General features: G+C 45.2%; 1 long non-coding RNA gene across 2 annotated transcripts; it reads left to right on the top strand.

Annotated features, from left to right (window-relative positions):
- Positions 1-2,285: 2,285 nt before the first annotated feature.
- Positions 2,286-9,627, top strand: LOC306659936. Of its 2 annotated transcripts, none has more exons than XR_013763498.1 (3): positions 2,286-2,978; positions 4,084-4,230; positions 6,328-9,627. It is a non-coding gene; the product is annotated as an uncharacterized lncRNA (long non-coding RNA). The 2 variants fall into 2 exon arrangements; XR_013763499.1 differs by having other exon boundaries at positions 5,262-9,627.
- Positions 9,628-18,144: the final 8,517 nt, after the last annotated feature.

Below are 18,144 nucleotides of genomic sequence, written 5' to 3'. Positions count from 1 at the left end.
CACTTGGTGTGGCTTAACTGCTCTTTCTGGTCACTGACATCCTCCCTAATCGGCTTCACGTTGTTGGTCTCACGAATCATCCAGTTCATCATCCAACAGCAGCCGGAGTGAACTTTCTAAAATAGAAACCTGGTCACGTCACATTCCTGCTTAACCTCTTCAGTAGCTCCTCGCTGCCTCCAGGAGACAACATAAATTCCTTCCCATACACACAGGACTCTCCAAAAGCCACCCTGGCTCCCACCTCCCCGTCGCCTCTCCCTCCCACTACCCCATGACCCTTCTTTCCCTCAGGGTCCCTCTCTCAGCTTCTTGCAGTCAATGTTGTATCCTCCTCCAGCCACTGGTCTTCAGGATGGCAAGCCTTTTCACCTGAAGTCCCTCCTCCCCACCCGGCCTCCAAAAACTGCCTCCAGGCTTCCCTGAAGCTCAAGAATCCCACACATTCCACCCAAGGAAAAGCCAATGGCCATCGCTGTCCTGCGATGGGTCATGATTTTGGAGCTGAACATCCATATATTTATCTGTCTTGCTAGACTGTAGGCTCCAGGAGGAACACCTGTATTTTTTGCGCCTGGTTTCTATATTGCCCAGCATAAGAAGAAACTGGTGAACATGTGTTGACTTAATGCAAAGGTGAGGGTAAATTAAGGAATTAAAATGTGACTTCCTGCCTTACTTTTAGTTGTATTTGAAACAGTATTGTTTAAAGTACTCAAGAAAAAACAAATGACATCAGAAGCCTATTGGTTCCTGAACTTTCCATCCTAGAAATGTCTCCTCCTGTGCCCCATTCTAGATCCCAGATCCTGGATTTTTAACTCTCTCTCATTGGTTACTACCACCACCCTCAGCCTCAGACAAGTGTCTATCTGTAAGAAAATTTAAATAAGTACTCAGCAAAATTTTGTGGCATCTGAACATTGATAGGACTTAGATGGCAAAGGATTATGGGTGACAGAAGAGGGTGTAGCCAATGGGTATTTCAATGGGTATTTCCTGCACTAGATAACAGAAAGAGTCACTTCCAGAAGTGTTCTTACAGAAGTATCTTTTGTAGTGACAATAGCCAGCCTCGATTACCTCTTTGGGACGTCATTAACTACTTGACAGAAGATGAAATAAACAGATAGAGAAACCTAAAGCCAAAGTGGTGGAAACCACTGCCTAGTGCAGACCAACTGGAAATGAAGATAAGACATCCCTGAAATCATGTAAGTCCACAGGAGACAAGTTTGCTAATGCTCTGCAGAAGAGTCCAGAGTCTGGGTTCTATTCCGTGAAGCCATTAGCTGCACTATGACCCTGGGTCAGGGGCCTAACTTTTTAAAACCTGTTCCCTCATGTAAAATGAGGAAGAGATTGAAGCAGGTGTCCTGGGAGTCTATGAAATTGCTTCAGAAACTTCAAAATCTGCACAATTTGAAGACAAGGATCCTGCCATGGGTTCTCTCCTAGTACTGCTGTATATAATTTGGATACCCTTGAATGTCCTTAGGCAGAGTTCTTAAGCTCTTTGAGTTTCAGTTTCCTAATCTGAAAAATGGGGCTTCTGCAGTGGAACTTCCAGAGCTGTTGGAGGAACAGAAAGTGGCATATGTAAGCAAAGGGTCGCTTTGACTGGATTTTGAGCCCACATAACATATGATAGAAGCACAGACACCTGTTTTCAAATCTCAGCTGTGCTGTGTGACTGTGGGCAAACTAGTTACTTTCTCTGAGCCTGTTTCATCCTGTGACAAATGGAGACATTAGTCCTAAAAGGGTAGCTGAGAGGATTACATAGAATAAATATAACAAATACATTTAAGGAAAGTGCTCAGGATCTGGCTGACAATGTTTCTGCCCATTCTTCTATTTAAACCAAGTCCTCAGGACCAGACGACCCTCCCCCTCAGACTCCCTCTCTAAGGTCAGAGGCCCTTCCTCCCCATCTAAAGGGAAGAGGGAAGAAAGAAGTAAACTCACAGAGATAGGGGAAGGACCCAAGGTGACCTTGGAGGAACAGAGAAAGCTGGCCTGGAACTCATCTGCCCAGGAGCCCACTGGTTCACCCCGCCTCACCTCCCTTGGTTTCCGAAGCTTAAAATAGCCCGAACCGGTGTGGCTGCATTTCGCTGGGCCACTGGAGAGCACCCCTAGGGTGTTTTCAAAGCCAGCTGGGAGCTGCTCACCGGCCAGGCTCGGTGCTGCTGATTCACACACGCCCAGGCTCCGCCCGGTCGGCTACAAAAATGTGCTCTGAGTGCCTCTCTGCCAAGGCCACATCTCCAACCGTGCTGCTGCTCCTTGGGCTCAGACCAACCACCACTTCACAGGCAGACAAATAGGCATTATGTGACCCGTCCAGAGGGGGTGGGAGGGACCGCAGGTTCTAATGAAGGCCAGGGGCCAGGTGGTGGGGAAAGGCCTGGACTGGGAGTTCTAGACCCACCTCCAACCTCACCACGATATGACCTTGAATAAGTCACCTCCCCTGCCTGACCCTTTAAGTGGTGTTGTCAACACGAGGCGTCCGTAGGTCTCTCCTTGGTTCTGTTCTCACTTTGCGATGGCCTTACCATCGGTCCTTACAGGTCATGAAGGCGGCTTTCCGCAGAAACCAGCTGGCTTCTCATTTCCACACCCTGCCAGAAACTGAGAGCCCCCATCCTCCCAGGGACCAAGCCAAGTCCTGCCCTGACTCTTGTCACTTGAGTTGGGCTATGTGCTCGTCCAAGGTGGGGACTGGCCCACACAGCCCATTCTGACCCCTTGTACAGCCAAGACTAGAAAACTGAAATCTCAGCTATGATTCTGCAAGCAAGTTAGGTCCTGCCCATCACATGCTCCAGCAAGAGGTGTGGAAGCCAGCAGCAAGGGAGTCCCCTTTTCTGGCTGCTTTGGCTATGGCTCCTGGCCAAGGACAGTTGTTTCAGTGTCCAGTCTCAGCCTCACATGCATCAGGAAGCTTTGGAACCCTGGATGGCAGCAACCAGGTATGTTCTTGAACCCGGGAGTTCCCCTGGGCGCCTCCTGGCTCCCCACCTTCCTCCTGCCGACTGCCTGGGAAATGAGCATCTTTCCTGGGAACCAGAGTGTGCTCCTTCAGCCCTTTCTGGGATTTCAGGAGCACCTGTTGTCCTGCATGGAATACCTTTCTGTTTAAAAACTGCAGGAGTAGCTTCTGCTCCTGTACCCGACTGCCAGCCAAGATGCTATCCCTGGGCCAGTCGCTGGCCAGAGGGAGGGAACTATTTTGATTACCTAGACCTCACACATCCACCCACTCATGGTTTTTGGGCTAGCCATCTCTGTCAAGAGACGCAGTAAGCAGGAGAAGAATCATTTCCTAATATTGCTATTACTTTGGTATTACTAAATTACTTTAATCATTAAGTTACAACAATGAAAGAAGAATAGAAATTGGGCAACCTGAAATGCCCACTACCATCTCAACGCAGATCTCAGGGTAAGGAACCCTGGGAGTCAGAGAAATAGAATCATGGAAGATGTCAAGGGTCTGTCCAGCCAATAGAGCAAGGAAGGGGGTGGGGGAATGAAAGGGGGGAATGGGGAAGTAATGGGGAATGAAATCTACCAAATCATGCTTTACCCATTTATACCACAATAAATCCCATATACCAAAATAACAATAATAATAATATTAGAAAGGGGAGCAGTAGAATAGAGCAAGCAGATGGGGGAGGGAGGAGGGAAGGGAAGGGAAGGTACTGGGGAATGAGATTGATCAAATGATGTTAAGTGCATGTATGGATACAGCCTAATGAATCCACCATTATGTATAATTATAATGCACCGATTAAAAAGAAGATTCTATCCAGGTCCAAATTATGGTGAGCAGACTCTGATGGTGCCACACCCAGACCCCTAGTGTCTAGCCCAGACTGGAGCTCACCTTGCCCAGACTGAGCCTTGTCCAGGGACTGGCCTCAGGGAGATGAAGGGCAAGTCTCCCTGCCTCCGGTGAAGACTGACTCTGCAGAATAACACATTCCAGAGTGGGGTCAGGCTGAGGCTGGGACTTGGCCAGAGACTGGACCTGCACTTGGCTTTGTCCTCTTCCCTGTCTTGCTCCCCTAGTCCCTGGAGGATTTCTGAACCAGTCACAACAATTCCTAATCCCAGGGTCTGCTCTGAGGAACTCAGTCACATTGAAATGACCAAAGTGGTCAGCAGCCAATGGGAACCCTCGACTCTGGCTCACTTATGAATACCTTCAATATTGAGGTGAGTCCGACCTCTGAGCTAGGATTCTGGATGCAAACTAGAGTCCTGCTGTTTAGAAGAGAGATCATTACATGAGGCCCTTCTGTAGTTCCTTCTTGCCCTTCAGCTAGATTAAGGCATTGCAAACTAAGACCGCACCAGTTAATCTTGTATTTACTTTCACTGCACCTTGATTAGAAAATGCTAACTGGTTACCAGAGGTATCCACTTAAACCTCAAGTTTCTAAATAAATACTTGAGGAAGAAACCACTTGCGTTAACACGGAAAAAAAAAAAAAGAAAAGAAAAAAAAAAAAAAACCCACTCTGGTGAAAAGGGGCCCCTGCTACTCACAGAGATTCCTGGGGAGAGAGGCAGACAAGAGAGGGGAGAGCAGGCTGTGGGGAGTGGATGGCAGGATACATAAGAGGCCTCTTTGTGACTCTGCTGCTGAAGGACAAAATGAACAATTCCTGGGCTACACGAAAGCTCAGAGTCCGTCTCCTCGTCTGTAGAAATGACCGCTGCCTGGGTCCTTGCTGGTGCCCAAGTTCTCTCCCTCCTCCAGGAAGGCTGCCTACACAGCTACGCTGCATTCTATTCTATTTTATTTTTTTTTTTTTTATAAAAATCAAAGGGCAGTCGAAACAACTTTTTAAATGTCCTTTAATTTTTCTCAAAAGTGAGCAAATTCACAGCACAAATACCAGCAGATAAATAAAGGCTCACTGCCGACTTCACACTGTCCAAGAACAATTCCTGGCCCCAGCCAAGATGAACATTGGGAATTTCCTTCTTAAGCAGCAGTTCAAGTGTCCAAATCAGTAACTTCTTTGTCTTGGACCCATGCAGCCCACGGTCTTGCTCCCTCCTACAGGGTGGGACCATTATTTGGAAGATGGTTATATTGTAAGGAAACTTCTGCTGGCCCGATTGTAGGGTTGGGTAATTGCAATTCCAGGACTTCTCGTAGGTGGTTTCTTCAAAGGTCTTCATTTATTTGCTGCTTAATGTAGAGGAAACCTCATTTATGCAGTTTCTCTTTCTCCCAGGGAGGATAAGAGCTTGGTACAGCTAATGGACTGCATATCACTGACTTTAATATAGTTCCAGGAAATTAATGCTAAAGCGATTTGATGATTTGATATGAAAAGCATTTATTTTTATTGAGGACAGAGGATTAACTACTTGAGTATCCATTCGGAAAACAAAGTAACTACTAAAAGAGGGAGTGGGAAGAAGAAGGGAGAAAGACAGAAGGAGGGAGAGAGGAAGAAAGAAGCTAATATGTATATATGCTAGTAACTCTTAACCCTTGGCCAACAAGCCTAGCTCTGTCCAATAGAAATGTGATTTGGGTCACATGTGCAATTTTAAAGTTTCAAGTGATCACATGAAAAAAGTAAAAAAATCCCCAAACAGCAAAACTACTTTTTAATAACATTTTATTTAACCTAAGGTATCTTAATTTCACCTAACCTATGTGACATAAAATTATCATTTTTAATGTGATAAGTATAAAAATTGTTGAGATACGTCTCATGGGTTCTTCTCTGACTTTTCAAAGTTTTCGGAGTCCAGTGCGGTGTTTTTTGCTCAGGGCGCCCGCCACCCAGTGCCCCAGCGTGCCCCAGCGTGAGCGCTCAGCAGATACAGGTGGCCGCCACATGTACAACACAGGTCTAGTGTCTCGGGCACGTGATTAAACTCCTCTCCAAAAGGACACCAGTGATCCCCAAATGACCTCTTCTCATACCCAAGCCTCCCTCACATGGCCTTTTCTGCCTCTGCAATTTGATCACCTCCTCCCTGGTATGTTCTCCTCCCTCCATTTGCAGAACCTGACTTTCCAGGTTCCTGCCCTGCACTCCAGCCCTGCCTCAGTGCTGCGCTGTCCTCCAAACACAAGAGTCCCCCCCACCCCTCTTGACCCCTCATTTCCAGCTACTTTCCCAGTTGCCTGGGATCCCACTACGCCTGCGACAAAACATCCTGACCAGTCCTATTTTCTCCTCCTACCCAGGCCAGCTCTCTTCCCTGACATCCCGGTTTTATCCATGTCACCATTATCAGATAGACCACTGAGGGAATATTTAGTGAGCACTTACTATGTGCCAGCTGCAGGAATACCACAGGGGACAGACAGAAGTCCTTGCCCTCATGGAGGTGACAGCAAGTGAGGACAGTCCAACGATAAACCCTAACAAACCAGTGCAATGACCTGGTGTGCTGGGAAGCCATAGTGACAACGGAGACGAGGTGGGAAGAGGAGGAGAATGGGGAACGCAGGGAAGCCTGCTGAGATGGGCCTCAGTGAGAACACAGATGGCCAGGACTTGAAGGAGGCAAGAGCGGACATGTCAGAGGCCAGCAAGGGGCTGCAAGCCAGGAAGACCCCAGGTGCAAAGATCGCCGGCTGAGTTTGTCCAGTGTTTGAAGTTTGAAGAAATCACTGTGCCTGGAGCCTTGTGAGCAAGGGGGAGAAAAGCAAGAGAGGAGGTCGGAAGGCCATGGGAGCTGGAGAGTGGCAAGCCACCTGTGCCATTGCCAAGGCTGTGATCCCCCAGGCCGGGCCTGCCGAGCTGGTCTCTCCTGTGCCTCTCATTCACTCTGTCTGTGGGGCTTGCCCTCCGGGCTTCTCTTGGTCCATGTCCCACTCTCCATTGTATCCAGTCCTGCCACCACCCTGGCATGTGACTCTCCCCCAAGCCCAGCAGCCTCGCATGCCCCTTTGGCACCTACTGCATAAGGTTTAACGCCTGGAGGGACCCCTTAGGGCCCCTGCGCAGGCCCTTCCCCTCACCTGGGCTGCGCCTCTCGGCTCTCCCCAAGCCTGGCGCTTCCTTCTCCTGGAATACACCACGTCACCTCTGGTTTAAGTGGATACACACGGTCCCTCCCGCGAAGGCTTCCCTCCATCAGTCGCAGCTCCCAGATGTAGTGGCTTCTTGGCTGCCTCTGAGCGTTTCCCATCTGCCTCTGTTGGCTCCTTTCCCATATTCAACCCGTATCGTAGTTACCTTTGTCTTATTTCCTCTCCTGAGTTTGTCCAGAAAATCTTTTTGGTGTGGGTGGACTTCAGAGTTCCAGAGCGAGGCTGCCCTCCCGTGTGGGGCACCATGTGTTCACTGAATGTCTTAGTGAGTGAATGAATGAATCGCAGTAATACAGTGGGCTGCTGTTATGTGGCTGTGTGAGGGCGGTGGAACCCGGCGCTTCCTGTCACTCATCTCACCTCCCAAAGTGGTGGCATCTGTTTCATTAATATTTATAATCATCATTCATCAAGTGGACAATGAAATCTCTCTGAGCTTTTCTCCATCACTATAAGAAAGGGACAAGGATGCTCACCTCAGAGAGTTGTAGTAAGAATTAATATGAGGTTGTGCATGGAAGGTGTTCTGTACCAGTCTGGCACAAAATAGGTGCTCAGTAAGACAGATCTGGTGGTGGTGGTGGTGGTGGTGAAGGTAGTGATAATGGTAATTATGGGTTAATGAAGATCCCACCTAGGTGGTCCAGTGACCGTAGCTCTCATGTAAGGTAATTGACTGTTCCTTTCATCTATTGCTATTCGCAAAAGCAGAGGGCTCTTGACATCATCATAGAAGTTTCCAGATAAGTCCATTATACATCAGTTATTTATTCCCACATTTGAGACTTTGAAATAGATTGATTTCATGCTAGGACTACAGATGATTAAAATGGGAAAAATCTAGTTCACATGACCATTTGGTGTGATGAACTGTGTAAATCTGGTTTGTTGGATATATGTGTAGTTTTTTAAAAGGAGCAATTTTTTTTTCTGTAATAATTGTATAGTTTTTGTTTTTATAAAATAAAACAATGCAAGTTTATTATTTAAAATTTAGAAAACACAAAAAAGTAAAAACAGGAAAATAAATCACAATTTCACAATTCAGGAGCAAAGACTGTGTATCATGAGGTGTATTTTTCTGATCTTCCTTATTTTTTTCACTTATAATAATTTACAAACACCTACAATGTATCCTCTTGATTGTAGTCCTGTTTAACATTAATTTGAATTTGTTTTTCTCTAATTATCAATGGCAAGAATTAAATTGTACCTATTGCCTTTATCTTATAGAAGGTACAAAATTTAGTTTATTTAATATGGAATCTTGGAATTAAATTATTAATACTATGTTATTACTTATTATCATGTATCTTCTCTTTCAATAATTATTTTAATATCTAAATATTTAACATTAAGTTTTATACCCATATTAGCAATAATTATTTAGATGTATTTAACTGGTTTCACAGTTTAACAATCATACGCTTACACTGTATCTCATTTTTTAAATGGTTCTTGTTAGTTATACATAACAGTAGAATTCATTTTGGTATAATTACATATGCATGGAATATATCTTATTCTAATTCAGACCCCAGTACCTCTGTTTCTCCTTTCCTTCCCCACCCCCTGCTTCCTTCCCTCTATTGATCTTTCTGCCATTTACCCATTAAAAAATTAATATTTTAAATTAATTTTCTGTGGAGGTACATGGTGGAGAGATTCACTTTTGGTGTATTCATATGCGTATCTGGGGAAGTTATGTCAAATTCATTTCACTGTCTTTCCTTTTCCTGTCCCTTCATTCCCCTCTGTCTAGTCCACTGAATTAATATTCTCCCCCCACATATCAGAGAAAATATTCAACCTTTGATTTTGGGGGATTGGTTTATTTCACTTAATGTGGTAGTCTCCAGATCCATCCATTTACCTGCAAATGTCATAAAGTCATTCTTTATAACTAAGTAATGCTATATCTATCTACAATATGTATAGTATGTATTAATATATGTTATAGTATATAATTTGTTGAAGGGCACCAAGGTTAACTCCATAGCTTAGCTATTGTGATCCTGGCGAGGAGGTAGGAAAAAAGGGACACTCAGACATTGCTGGTGGGACTGCAAACTGGTGCAACCACTCTGGAAAGTGGTATGGAGATTCCTCAAAACACTAGGAATGGAACCACCATTTGACCAGTAAGCCCACTCCTCGGTATATAGGCAGATGAGTTAAAATCAGTATACCATAGTGATGCAGTCACATCAAGTACCTATCTCATTCTTAAGTTGTTTCTCTAACTTTACTGGTGCTCCTCTTTGGGTAATATTTTTTTCAGACGGGACATGTTGGTAGTTGACTTTCTCAGATCTAAAATGTTGTGTGATTTTTTGTGGCTGAATGCAGAATTAGTGGTTCATAAACATTTTCCCTTCAAATTGTCAGTGTTCCTTAACTTTGCTTCTGAAGTCATACTGAGATTAATTCACCTGTTATTATTTGCCTGGATGCTTACATGTGTTTTTCTTTATTCTTGAAATTCAAAAATTTAATTAGGGTTAATCCATTGATCTATTTAATAAATTTTGCCTGGTAGTTAATTATTCCCTTTTATTCTCTTGTGTATAAGTAATTTAAGGTCACCTTGTTTGGTAGCAGTGTCAGAAATAATGGATTTAAGGGTGTGGGAAATGTAGTGGAGTTCTTGTCTTATTTATTTATTTATTTATTTATTTATTTATTTGTTTGTTTATTTTGGGTAGTGAGTGTTCAACCACTGAACCACATCCCCAGCCCTTTTAATTTTTTGAGACAGGATCTCACTAAGTTGCTTAGTATGTTGCTAAGTTGCTAAGGCTGGCCTTGAACTTGGGATCCTCCTGCCTCAGCCTCCCAAATTGCTGGGATTATAGGCATGCAAACAAGTTCCCTACAAGCTCTGAGCTTTCTGAATAGCCATGTAATCACAAGACAGTGAGACATGGTGGAAGGAACTCAGCCTGTTGAGTTACTTCTGCAAACTGTCACAGCATGACCTTGAACATGTTACCTGATTCTGAGGCTCAGTTTCCTCATCTGAACATGGGATAGGAAACTCTTTGGAGACTTGTAGTTTGAGATCTACAAGGTACCATGCAGGCCCTCCAGAAATCATATTGCTCTTCTCAAGATGAAGAGAGCAATTCCTCTCCTAGACCAAGTCCAGGGAACTTTGACTCTAGAAAAAGTCAGATTCTGTCTTGGGATTCTGAGATGCTCTTGCTACCAACTGGAAGGGTCTTGGAGAAGTTGTTTTATCCCTGAAGGGTGAGAATACTCTAGGGGGCAAGGTGTCTGCCAAGGGAGAGAATGACCATCAGCTGCTCAGACCCAGTTGTAGGAGCATGAACTCCAGCCTTGGAAAGAGCAGAGGGAAAAGAAATGCTACTTCCTTCTGGTCACAGATGGCTGTCTTTTGTCCTTGTCTCAAGTGTTCCTGTTGTCCTTGTCCCTCACGTCATGACTCAGAAGTGTGGGTGTGTGTTGATAGATCCCATTGTCCTGGAGCCTCACCAGAGTGGTTCCCAGGGCATCACCCAGGAGCTTGTCAGAAATACAGACTCTCAGGCCCCAACCTGGAGACACTGAGTCAGAATCTGCATTTGAACAGATCCCCTAGGGACTCACATGAGGTCAAAGTTCGAGAAGCTCTCTCCTCCAGACCGTGTGTTGGTCAGAACTGAGGTTTTAGGTGGCTCCTTTGTTGCTAACCAATAATTAAAGTTTCATGCCTTTAAAAATAGAAATGAAAGCACAGTGGAGTGTCCTGGAAGAAACGAAAGTAAAACATACAGAATTTAAAAACTCAGGATAAAAGTCCAGTGGCTTCTCACACAGTCAATTTCAGAGGAGCAGAGGTAGGGCCTGCCTCTCCTCCCTGAGTTCTCAGCCTCCCTTCTTGACAACAGTAATGGTGACACAACAGCTGGAGCCCTGTCACGCAGCCATGGCTTTTGTGGTTCCACCTTGTAACCCTGGGGGATCCCACAGTGTCCACAGAGGTGGTCACAAAACACACGGGCACCCAAGCTGCTGCTTCTGTGTGTGTTCTGTGGTTCCAGCCTTGACTTCTCTCTGGGCCCCAGGTTCTCTCTCATCTCTTCTCCAGCCATCACCCATGAATACGTGTCCCCAGAACTGGTCACCAACTCCTGGCCAGAGGCAGAAGCAGAGCCAGACTAGACACTGGGTGACAACTCCTAGACTTTACGTGACTTCTGGGACTCCAGGATCCTTTAGGATGGACGGTGCTCCTGGTCTCTAAGGTTGGGGGGAACCAGCTCTTCTCTAGGCCTAATTTGTGCATCCAGCTTAAATTTCCATAGAAGTCAAAAGAGGTGTGTTTGTACTGGAGGGCCTAAACACATTTTAAGGTTCTTCACACTCCTCACCTTTCTTCCTCAGCTGCACAAGTCCAGGTAACATGTCTGTCTTGTCCACTCTTCTAACTGTAGAACACTGGAATGTCTGTTACTTAATAGGCACTTAATGCATATTTGAATCTAAATCACTATTCAGCAAAGAACCTGCCTGGCCTTAGGCTGGAAGATTGTGATTGGCTTAGTGAGAAATAAAGCTAATACCCAAACCATTGTTAGTGTCTGCTGATCCCTTACAGAATGATGCAGTTCCTCTCTGCTGCAGACTGCGACTTCTTTTATCCTTGATGAAGATATCCTCATTGGTTTGATGGAACATTTAGTGGAGGAAGGAGAGGATCCCTTGGCATAGTCTATGGGAAAAGTGAGGTTAGAAAGCTCAGAAGCAAAACAAAGTGGTAGGAATGTAATTTCAGAGCAGCCTGGCTAACACGGATGGGATGTCTGTGTGGAGGAGTGGTAAGACCAACACCTGGAGACGAGAGGACTCAGCAACACATTGGAGCTGAGAACCTGAAAGAAAATTCTCACATAGACCACTGCTCTGTAAATATAGTCCTTCAGGACACCACCCATCAGCCACGCCTTCAAGATTTGGCCAAGTGTTGTGGTCTTGTGATGGGTGCCTTTGGAAATGTGGCTGTGTTCAATATGTGGGTGGGTGGGCGAGAGAAAAGGTCATAGGGAAGAGCAGGGCCCAAGAAAGCAGACTGTTGATCAAGGGAGCTCTGTTGCTACAAAGTCGCAGGGGCTTGGACTGCAAGCAGAACCAAGGTTCCATCTGGAATCCACAGAGCCCTTGGAGCAGATTCAAGATGGCGCCTAAATAGGGATGGGCCCTGAGTCAGGGAGCCCCACACAGACAGGAAGGGGGACCCCAAAGACTGGGAGATTGAGACACCCTGTGGCTGTTTCAGGGCTACATGAGACCCTCCCCAATTCAAAGAGCCACCTCTGTCTTCTGGGGAAGTAAATCTTTTGTCTGTGGAAGCAGCCAGCCCATGACTGAGTTTTAGTCACAGTGTTGTAAAATCTCTCTGGAGACTTCTGGACGAAAGTGAGAATTGTCACTGTAAAAATGACAAATGAACCAGGATAACCAGGGTTGGATGACCTCGCTGCTTTCCATGATAGCTAAGCCCTCCCTACTTAAAGGGACAGAGGTGCTGGTTACCAGAAGCCCACTCACTTTGGGCAAGAGGGTTTTCCAAGAAACCCACCTGAGATGGGCTCGATGGCACTATGGAAAAATAGAAATATTCACAGAGGTGCTGGGATGGAAAATAAACAATCTTTTTACTTGGAGAGAACTATTTCAGAGAAAAAAAATATACTTAAAAAACCAGATGGTTCCTTTGTTTCCAATAGCTGCCTATAAATTCTCTATTTTTCTGTTCTGTGGAATTGAAATTGATTGAAATTGACATTTTTTTGTCATGAGTCAGTTGACAAGAAAATTGAGAAAACAAAAAAACCCAGTGCCAGCAGAATTTTTTTCTCTTTATTTCTTTCCCAAACAAGTAACTAGAGGTTTAGATAAGCTTTAAGGAAAAAAAAAAAAAAAAAAAGAGAGAGAGAGAGAGAGAGAGAGAGAGAGGGAAAAAGAAAGCGAAGGAAGTCAACGATCTGTTTTCAGAAGCCTCCAACTGATCCCTTTCTGAAGGTGCTATGCAGATTGGCGGACACACATTTTATCCAGCTGCTGTACATCTGGAATCCTGGCGTGGTCTTTCTGGTTCTCCATGCAAAAATAGGGAAAAACCACTTTGGTTATTCTGCTCCATGTGGTTTCATAGCCCTTTCCAGGAGGCGAAATCCAGACTTGAGCTGTGGAAAATTGCTGCTCTTGGCTTGGAAGTCACCATTTAGCAAGTGGGGTGTTTCAGGGGACCCTGAGGATTAATTTGTGTCTGCTGTCTCCTGAGACTCCCAATCAGCCACTTGGCTCCAGAGCCTTGGGTCTCTGTGTTGCAAGCCTGACCAGGGGCAAGGAAGAATGCAGCACAAATGTCACCAATAAGAACCGCCTCCGTGTCTGGATGGCTGTCTTTTGGCTTGAGAATTTCCCCCCAGATCACTATCCCTGTCCTTTAATGATCACAGATTGCCTCCTGTCCAGGCGCCTTGCAAGTGATGGCGCTTAGATGCAGCTGCGTCTGGCTGCTTCTCCCAGCCACGTGACCCACCTGAGCTGCTTCCTGCCAGCTCTGCTGATGAATCTGCACATGGAGGCTGCAGAGACTCAAAGGGAGCCCACTGAAGAGTAGTAAGTTTCTCCAAACGCATGAGAGAAAGGCTACTGGACTGTAAATGTGATAAATCATTCTAGCGAAGAGCCCCTTTCCCATCCCTGAGTAGAAATGAGTCCCAAAGGGTGATGCATTTCTTGTATAACTTTTAGAAAGGGATGGAAGTTTGGGTGGTGTGCAGGGAGATTACTACATAGATTTACATAAATAAATATATAGGGTCTGTCTTTGTTTTAAAGCACAGTCCTGAGGTCCACTGCCTTTTGCTGACCATTAAAATGCTTTGGAGAATGGTGTCTCCTTTAATGCAAAGTGGCAAAAGAAAATGAGAAAAGCAAGTGGAATTCTAGCTCCAAACTTTGCAGGGTGCTCAGCTCATACATAAACACAGATTCCAATCCCACATCCCCTGTGCAAACCTGTCTAACTTTGTCTATTGTGGACTCCTGTAGCATCCACCATTTGTCTCTCATTTTGCATGGAAAATTTGGAAATATGGAATAATAAAAACCTTCCTAGGTATTCTTTCTATTTATTTCAATTCATAAATCTCTGGAGGGAAGATTTGTGTCCTTTGTATCATCAGCATCAAGTTCAGGGATCTCCCATAAAAGGGCCCTAAATAATTTCATGTTCAGAGTCTCATGTATCTCATATATAAGTGGGTAGATATTTGGCCCACCCTAAATGAGCACAATAACCCTACAGTAGGAAATGACAAGGACGGCAGTCCAAGTCAGAGAACACTTGCTGATATCTTCTTAGGGTCATGGCTAAAAAAGTATGTAACAGAGGAAAAGCTCCTAACACCAGAGATAAATGTCATTGTGCCTGGCATCCGGCCGTCTTCAATGTGAACTGTAGGTAGAGAAGCAGGAATGGAGAAAATCTGAGAAGCCACAGGATCAGGGCTTTGAAAGAGTATCCAGGCCATCATCATGGAGAGAAAGAGGCTGTTGGGCTGGAGCCACTATTAAATATTCAAGAAAATTACAGAAATTTTGAGAGCCAGTTATTAAACCATTGATAATTTGAAATCAACCATGGAGGAAGTATTTACACTATGAAAATTGGTGAACACTATAAATCGGGGCTCCTCTCCCACCTCATCCCACCCAGAGAACTGGCTAATATTTGACCATCTGTGGACAGGCAAGAGTAATTTTGAAGCACAAGCCTGAAGCTATGACCTTAAGTGGTTTTATTACACAAAGCAGTAGCCTCTGCCAACAATGGCCTGTGATTCCAGGAACAAACTTGGACTTCACCTGTTGCTAAGTGTGCCGAGAATCTCTGATCACTTCTAGGTCTCCTCGGCTATATCTGCACAAACTGAGACTGCTTACAGTCACAGCTTTGCTTACAAAGGGCTACCCTATGCACACTTATGCAAGGTGATTTTTGAATGTGCAAATTTATCTCCTGATGGACCCCCAGAAGCACTACTCCCAACAGGGGTCCCCCAACGTGAAGGAAGAACCAGGAAGCATTCCCATGTCTGGAGCCTCTGTGCATGACACCATCTTGGATTCTTGCTGCCTTCATTTGCTCTTCTATATAATGTTTCTTTGGCTGATCTTATCTAGTCCCTGGCATTCAAACACTGTTGTCCACAGGTCCAGCTATGATGTCCTTGCCTGAGCTCCAGACTCACATCCAGCTTCCTCCTAGATGTCTCCACTAGGATGTCCAATGGCATCTCAGAGGCATAAGTTGGCTCATGTCATGCTTTTTCCACTGGCTCCCTACCTCACACCAAATACAACTCCCTGAAACGGTCTGATCTGCATCCCCAGCATGTTGTTTCTCTGTCCTCACTCCCTCGGCCCTCCCCCTTGCCACGTTGGTCTCCCTGCTGCTTCTCACAGATGGCAGACAGCCTCCTCCTCAGAACTTGCTATTCCATCTGCCTGAAAAAGTTTTTACCAGGTGTCCTCATGGCTTCTTGTCTCACCTACCCCTTTACTACCTATTTTAAATGAAAACTTCCCTTTAGCCTCCTCCTCTTTCCTCACCCCCTACCTTCTGTCACTTTGTAACTAAGTGTCTTGACTTTCTGACTCTAGTGTATTATTTTTTTCCTCCCCTAGAATATAAGCTCCCTGAAGGCAAGGATTTTAGTCCAGCTTGTTCCCTGATGCGTCCTCAAGACCCAGCTCAGTTCCTAGCACATAGTAGGAACTAGTAAATACTAGATGAATGAATACATTAAAATCTTGACTTCTGTTTTCGAACTCATTCTTCTTCCAGTTTTTTATCTCCACTAATGAGTCCACCATTCACTCAGTAGCTCTGGATGAAACACAGAGATATCTTCATCCCCTCCATCCAACCCACCGGCAAGGTATAGAGCTCCACCCTCAAAGCAGATCATGGGTCTGCCCAGTGGCCTCCACTTCTCTGCAATCACCAAATCCCAAACTGCTCTCATCCTGGCTGGACAACTGCAATAGATCTCTACCTGGTTTCCTGCTTCTGGGCTCACCCCTTTACCATATTGCCACCCCAACCCCCTCACACACACTGCCAGAGTCATCTTTAAAAGTATCAAATGCACTTGTGTCCTCTACTGAAAACCTACCTCCCAGAGGCTTCTCACTACACTTAAGTCCTCATGCCAAGAGACCTGGTTACTGCTGACTTCCCCAGACTCACCTCTGGCACTTTCCCCTATTCTCTCTGCTTCGGCCAAGTTCATCCTTCCATCCCACAGTATGTATTAAAGGTCTGTTACGCCGCAGGATAGTTCCAGGTGTTTGGGACATATCATGGAGCTAAATGGAAACGGTTTCTTTTCTGTGGAAGGGAAACAAACAGTAAGCAATAGCGTAATAATAATTATACAGCACATAGGAAGGTGATGGGTGCAGAGGAAATCGCAGAGGACCCGGAGGGGCTGAGTCGGGCTGTGCAGGGAAGGCGCCAGTCATAAGCCGTGCACACTGAGGAGGCAGGACCTGAGCAAAGGTGAGGGAGGTGGGTTGGCCTGGCACCCTGCTGCTCCTGGGACAGGGTGAGCTCCTCTTTCATCCACCCAGCTAAACTTGGAACTCCATTTCTCAGAATTCCCCTCAGTGCATGTTTCCAGATTTCTGTGGCTCCCAAGAGACACTGCACAAGATTTGGAAGGAGGAATCAAAGCAGCAGCATTTATTTATTTATTTTTTCAAGAACGACTGGAGCAGGGCCGCAGCCTGCTCCTGTTGGTGCTTATCTGAGGGCTCTTTTGCTGAACAGCAACTGGGCCATGACTCCAGTGGTTCTCAGGGGTCCTCTCTTTCAACTTCTCCAGCTCCTGGTAGGGTGCACACTGAGCCGGGCAATGAGCAACACCCAGGCCAAAGGCTGGAAGGTGCAGGGAGACCAAACGGGTTACAGTCCATCCTTGTCCTGGTGGGCCTCACTTCCCATCCATCTTCCCTGCTCCACCGCCTGCCCTGAGGACTTGGGACGCAGGAACGGCAGCTTCATGCGGACAAGTTAACCAGTTCCTGCTGTCCTGGTACAACAGCTAACTCGTGAACTGACAAACTAACCATGTCCGAATGTTTGCTTAACCTTCCCCTGGAGTCCTACCTTGAAAGCCAAGGGAACGGTATTAGGGGGTGGGGCTTATGGGAGGTGATTGGGGCAGCAGGTCTCCACCCTCACCAACAGAATTAGTGCCTTACAAAAGAGGCGCAAGGGAACCCCTTCTCCCCTTCCACCACCTGAGGCACAGAGAGAAGGTGCCATCTATGAACCAGGAAGCAGACCCTCATCAGACACTGAATCAGCTGGCACCTTGACCTTGGACTTCCAGCATCCACAACTGTGCAAAATACATTTCTTTTGTTTAAAAGCCACCCTATTCATGGCATTTTGTTATATCTGCTGGAACAGATTAAGACCTACACATATAAATGAATTTTTATTGGGATTTGTGATAGGGAAAATATATTTATTATACTTACTATATATGTAATGGCTCCTCTTCATTTAATCTATGGCTAAATGCCACTACATGTAAAATCTTAACTAAACATCTAAAATAGAAGCCTTTTCAATTACTTGTATCACCTTGGTTTGCTTTTTTTTTTTTTTTTAAATAGCGTATTGTTTTCTTTAGTTCTGTTTTTTTTATTTACTTGACTAGTTGTTTACCAGGGCTTATACTTTTCATTGCTTCTTTCCCAGTGCCTAGAACACAGACTAGACACAGTAAGAAGTCAAAGCTAACAAACAAATAAATATGTTTGATGTATTTTTTTGTGACTGTCAATAGGTTGCTGAATACTAAAATAAGCTGAAATGATTTCATCTTAGACATTTTGCACCAGAGCTTAATAGAAACCCCCGGTATTTGTTCATAAAGTCTATAAATGACAAACCATTTTTAACTGATCATGCTAGTCAAAATTATTTTTATCAATAGATTGTAAAGCACAACCAAATGAACTGCAAACCATTT

Source organism: Sciurus vulgaris, assembly GCF_902686455.1.
Source record: "Sciurus vulgaris genome assembly, chromosome: 4".
Lineage (NCBI taxonomy): Eukaryota > Metazoa > Chordata > Mammalia > Rodentia > Sciuridae > Sciurus > Sciurus vulgaris.
This window is presented reverse-complemented; position numbering and strand designations above follow the sequence as displayed.